This window comes from Felis catus, chromosome B4, assembly GCF_018350175.1.
Source record: "Felis catus isolate Fca126 chromosome B4, F.catus_Fca126_mat1.0, whole genome shotgun sequence".
NCBI lineage: Eukaryota > Metazoa > Chordata > Mammalia > Carnivora > Felidae > Felis > Felis catus.
Window position 1 is genome coordinate 27,634,476 of NC_058374.1, and position 6,595 is coordinate 27,641,070.

Below are 6,595 nucleotides of genomic sequence, written 5' to 3' on the forward strand. Positions count from 1 at the left end.
TATTTTTGAGAGAGACAGCATGAGCAGGGGAGGGGCAGAGAGAGAGAGGGAGACATAGAACATGAAGCAGGCTCCAGGCTCCAACCTGTCAGTACAGAGCCCAATGTGGGGGTCGAACTCACGGGCCATCAGGTCATGACTTGAACCGAAGTCGGACGCTTAACCGACTGAGCCACCCAGGCGCCCCCAGAAATGCCCTTTTTTGGGGGTGGGGAGAGGGGAAGAGGGAGAGAGAATCTTACGCAGGTTCCATGCCTCAATACAGAGCCCAACTTGGGGCTCAGTCTCACAACCTTGAGATCATGACCTGAAGCAAAATCAAGACTGAAGACTCAAGATGCTTAACTGATGGAGCCACTCAGGTGCCCCAGAAATGCCCTTTCTCACAGTATCATTGAAGGGTGTCTTCTGTAACATGAGGGGACAAACCAAAAAAGAGGAACACAGGACTCAGGAAAAGAACAAAAACAGATAATCGAAGAGCATACCCAGAATGATGGTTAGGAGGAGATCTGAGAAATGCCCCAAGCACAATCCTTAGGACTCTTTTCTGTCAACAAGTACTCAAGGTGAAATTTTCCAGTCTTTAAAAAAAAAAACCCAAAACACCCAAGTTCAATTTCCATATAAAGTCACTGCACATACCTAGGTGTAAAACTTTATAAGTTTTGACTTAGGTGTGCACTCATCACCAAAATCAAGATACTGGATATATTTGTCATCTCTGAAAGTTCCATGTTGCATCCTTGTAATCCCTTCCTCCTGTGTCTCCACCCGCCCCCCCCCCCCCCCAGCACCTTTGTTCCGTTCCCAACCTGGGCTCCCCGGCAACTACTTACTGCTTTCTATCACTGTTGATACTTACAAATAGAAATTATATAAATGGGACAATACAGTTTGTATTCTTCTTTTAATCTGCATAATTGAGATTCAGCCATATTATTACATTTATTACCAGTTCAGTTTTTTTTTTAAATTACTGAATAGTATTTTATGAACTATTTGGGCCATTTCTAGTTTTTGGCTGTTATAAATAAAGTTGCTATGAACATTCCATGTATTAATCTTTTTAGAGCATATGCTTTGTTTTCTCTTGGACAAATACCTAAGAGTAGAATTGCTGGGTCATATGGTCAATGTCTGTTTGGCTTTTTAAGAAACTGACAAATTATTTTCCAAAGCAGTTGTATATTACTTTCTCATGTGTGTATTGTTTCCACTTCCTCCTCATCCTCACCAACATTGAATATAGTCAGGCTTTCTAATTTTAGCCATTCTAATGGTGTGTTGGTCACCTGGTATAGGTAGGATGGAACCTCCCCACCCCCGTTAAAATTTGGCTTGGATTTCAAGACTGATGCCACACACAGACACACCAAGGTGGCATGAAAAGGTTTATCATATAATAAGACCTTCTGAGGAGACCAAGGCAGGCTTCCCAAACTGCTCTGAAATTGGCTTGAGAGAGCAAGGAAAGGAGAGTGGCTTGGGGTTTTAGTGGAGATTAAGGGGTGGGATTGGGTTGAAGGTTCCTTTGCATGGGCTGTGGTTGTGTGGTTTAAACTTCCTGCTGGCATTAAAGCTAGGAGCACCCCTGTGTGTGTGTGTGTGTGTGTGTGTGTGTGTGTGTGTGTGTGTATTTTTAAGTCCACTTTCCCAGTTGGGGGGCAGAAAGGGAAGAGAAAAAGATGGACTTGAAAGCTGTTAGCAATCAAACATCAAAACTGGAGTCAGATATTTTATTACAAATGATCAGATCCTATTTTTATGTTAGTTTGTATTTTCTTATTAACTAATGTTTAACATCTTGCCATGAGTTTACATGCCATATTTATATTTAAAAAAATTTTGGTGAGGAATATGAATGTACAATCCGGTTTTATGCTTGAAGTTGCACCCATAATTCCTGGTGAAGTCCCTTTAGTATAACCTTTTCATTTTCTTCTTTTCTTTTTAAACAGTTTTTTTTTCTTTACAACTCAGCTTTATTGAGATATAATTGACAAATAGAAGTCATATATATAATTAAGGTGTACAATTTGATGTTTTGATATGCATATACATTGTGAAATAATTACCAAAATCAAGGTAATCAACATATCACCTCACTAAATTACCCTTCCTTCCTTCCTCCCTCCCTCCCTCCCTCTCTCCCTCTCTTCCTTCCTTCCTTCCTTCCTTCCTTCCTTCCTTCCTTCCTTCCTTCCTTCCTTCCTTCCTTCTTTTTCTGTGGTGAGGACATTTAAGATCTACTCTTCCAGCAAATTTCAAGTATATAGCTCAGTATTAATTATAGTCACATCAATATACACTGTATCTTCATAATTTATTGATCCTGTATAACTGAAATTTTGTACCCTTTGAACATCTCCCCATTTTCCACTCCATCCAGCTCTTGAGAACTACCATTCTATTCTCTGCTTCTATGAGGTGGAATATTTTAGATTTCATATATACATGAGATCGTGCAGTATTTGTCTTTCTCTCTGGCTTATTTCACTTAGTGAAGTGTCCTCCACATTAATCCATGCTATCACAAATGGCAGGATTTCCTTTTATTAAGGTTGAATAATATCACTTTGTGTGTGTGTGTGTGTGTGTGTGTGTGTGTGTGTGTGTGTGTGTGTGTGTTGTACTTTATCCATTCATCTGTCGATGGACATTTAGGTTGTTTCTGTATCTAGGCTATTGTGAATAGTGCTGCAGTGAATGTGAGAGCACAGTTATCTCTCTGAGATACTGATTTCATTTCCTTTAGATATATACCCAGAAGTGGGATTGCTGGATCATATGGTAGTTTTACTTAATTTTTGAGGAGCGTCCATACTGTTTTACATAATGGCTGTATCAGTTTATATTCCCATCAGTGTACAAGGGATCCCCTTTCTCCACATCATCTCCAACACTGATTATGTTTTGTTTTTGCTAAAAGCCATTCTAACAGGTGTGAGATGATATTTCATTGTGGTTTTGAGCTGCATTTCTCTGATGGTTAGTGATGAGCATCTTTTCATATACCTGTTGACTCTGTATGTCTTCTTTTGAGAAGTGCCTATTCAGGTCCTTTGCCCATTTTTAATTTTGCTATTGAATTTTATGAGTTCCCATAAACTTTGGATATTAACTCTGTATTGGATATGGTTTGCAAATTTTGTCTTCCATTCCATAGGCTGCTGTTCCACTTCACTGATTGTTTCCTTTTCTGTGCAGACATATTTAGTTTGATGTAATCCCACTTGTCTCTTTTTGCTCTTCTTGCCTGTGGAACATTTCCAAAAAACCATTGCCCAGATCAATGTCAAGAAGATTTTTCCCTGTTTTTTCTAGTTTCATGGTTTCAGGCCTTACATTTAAATCTTTAATCCACTTTAAGTTGAGTTTTGTGTATGGTGTGATATAAGGATCCACTTTCATCCTTCTGGATGTGGATATCCAGTTTTCCCAGCACTGTTTATTAAAGAAGCTATCCTTTCCACATTGTATGTTCTTGGCACACGTATTTTTATTGTTTACTTATTTATTTTGAGAGAGAGAGAGCGTGAATAGGGAAGGGATGGGGGGGAGCGGAGAGAATCCCAAGCAGGCTCTGTGCATTCTGTGCAGAGCCTGACATGGGGCTCAATCCCACAAACTTTGAGGTCATGACCTGAGCTGAAATCAAGAGTCAGACACTTAACGAACTGAGCCCCCCAACTGTCCCTTCTTAGCACATTTATTTATTGAAGATCAGTTGACCATATGTGTGTATTTATTTCTAGGCTCTGTATTCTGTTACATTGGTCTGTTTTTTTGTTGTCATGACAGTGCAATACTGTTTTGATTACCATAGCTTCATAATGTATTTTGAAATCTGGAACTGTGCCCCCCTCTTTGTGTTGTTGTTGTTGTTGTTGTTGTTTTGTTTTCCTCAAAGATTGCATTGACTATACAGGGTCTTTTGTGGTTTAATATGAATTGGATTTTTTTTTCTATTTCTGGAAAGAATGGAACTGGCATTTCGATAGGAATTGCATTGATTGTTTACAGTACATTGGGTACTATGGACATTTTAATAATATTAGTTTTTTCAATCCATGAATATAGGATGTCTTTCCATTTATCTGTGTCTTCTTTAATTTCCTTCATTAATGCTTTATAATTTTCAGTGTATAAGTCTTCATCTCTTTGTTAAGTTTACTTGTAAGTATTTTATTCTTTTTGTTGTTATTGTAATGATATTGTTTTCTTGATTTTCTTGTCAGACAGTTCATTGTTTATATAGAGAAATATGACTGAATTTGGTATGTTGATTTTGTAGCCCACAACTTTACTGAATTGCTTTATTCATTCTCACAGTTTTTGTTGTTGTTATTATTGAGTCTTTGGGGTTTCCTACATCTATGATCATGTCATCTGCAAACATAATTTTACTTCTTTTCATATTCAGATACCTTTCCTTCTTTTTCTTGTCTAATTGGTCTAATTAGCACTGCTAGGACTTGCAGTGCTATGAAGTAGTGAGAGGGGGCATCCTTGCCTTGTACGAGGTCTTAGAGGAAGAACTTCCAGCTTTTCCACATTGATTATGATGTTCGCTGCAAGATTTTCATATATGGCTTTATTGTGTTGAGGTAAATTTCTCTATACCTATTTTGGTGAGAGTTTTTATCATGAATGGATATTGACTTTTGTCAAATGATTTTTCTTTGTCTGTTGGGATGATCATGTGGCCTTTTTCTTTTATTCTATTAATATGGTATATCTCATTGATTGATTTTCATATGTTGAATCAATCTTGAATGTGAGGCCTAAGTCCCACTTGGTCATTGTATATGATCCATTTAATATACTATTGAATTTGGTTTGCTATTATTTTATTAAGGAGTTTTGCATCTGTGTTCATCAGGGATATTGGCCCATAGTTTTCTTGTGATTTTTTGGTTTGGTTTGACTTTAGTGTCAGGATGATGCTGGCTTTATAAAATAAGTTAGGTATTCCCTCCTTCTATATTTTGGAAGAATTTAACAAGGATTGGTATTAATCTTCTTTGAATATTTGGTAGAATTCACATATGAAACCATCTGGTCCTAGGCTTTGATTTCTTGGGAGGCTTTTTGATTACTGATTCAATCTCCTTGTTTTTTTGTTTTTTTTTAATGATTATTTATTTACTTTGAGAGAGAGAGAGAGCACATGCAAGCAGGGAAGGGGCAGAGAGAGAGGGAGAGAGAGAATCCCAAGCAGGCTCCATGCTGTCAGCATAGAGCCGGACTCAGGGTTTGATCTCACCAACGTTGAGATCATGACTTGAGCTGAAATCAAGAGTTGGACACTTAACCAACTGAGCCACCTGGGTGCTCCTCAAGTCTTCTTAATTTTTATCGGTCTTTTCAGGCTTTCTTGTTTCTTCTTGGCTCAGTTTTGATAGGCCTTATGTTTCTAGGAATTTACCCATTTCTTGTAGATTATCTAATTGGTTGGCATATAATTGTTTATAATAGTTTTCTATGATCATATTTTTTCCTGAGGCATCCATTGTAATGTCTCCTCTTTCATTTGTGATTTTATTTGAGTCTTCTCTCTTTTTTTACTTACCTAGCTAAAGGATCATTGATTTCATTCTTTTCAAAAAATAAACTCTTATTTTTGTTAATTTTTTTCTATTGTCTTTCCATTCTCTTTTGATTTACTTCTGCTTTCATGTTTATTATTCCTTCTTGTAATTTTGGGTTTAGTATGTTGTTCTTTTTCTAGTTCCTTGAGGTGTAGAATTAGATTGTTTATTTGAGATCTTTCTTTTTTAATGTGGGCATTTATTGCTATACAATTTCTTCTTAGTACTTTTTGGTGTACACCCTATACTTTCATATGTTATGCTTTAATTTTCTTTGGTCTTGAGATACAGTTTAAATTCCTTTTTTATTTCCTCTCTGACCTAATGGTTGTTCAAGAGTATATTATTTAGTTTCCATGTATTTTCAACTTTTCCTATTTTCTTATTTCTAGTTTTATTAAATTGTGGTGAGAAAATATACTTGGAATGATTTTGATGTTCTTAAATTTGTTAAAACTTGTTTTGTGACCTAACCTGTGATCTATCCTCGAGAGTGTTCTGTGTGCACTTGAGAAGAATGTGTGTTCTGCTGCTTTTAAGTAGGAAGTTCTGTCCCTTGGGTCTATTTGGTCTATAATGTTATTCAAGTCAACTGTCTTATAATTGATTTTCTGTATGGAAGTTTGCTTCATTGTTCAAAGTAGGGGATTGGAGTTTCCTATTGTTAACTGTATGGCTGTTCATTTTTCTCTTAAGATCTGTCAATATTTGCTGTATGCATTTAGGAGCTCTGATGTTGGGTGTGTATATATTATATTTAGGAGCTCTGATGTTGGGTGTGTATATATTATATTTAGGAGCTCTGATGTTGGGTGTGTATATATTTATAATTGTTATACCTTCTTGTTGAATGGACCCTTTTTGTCCCTAGAGACAGTTTTTGACCAAGTCTGATGTAAATATAGCAACTTCTGCTTTCTTTTGATTGCCATTTGCATAGGATATCTTAAACCTCTTCATTTTTAGCTTCTATGTGTCCTTAAATCTGAAGTTAGTCTCTG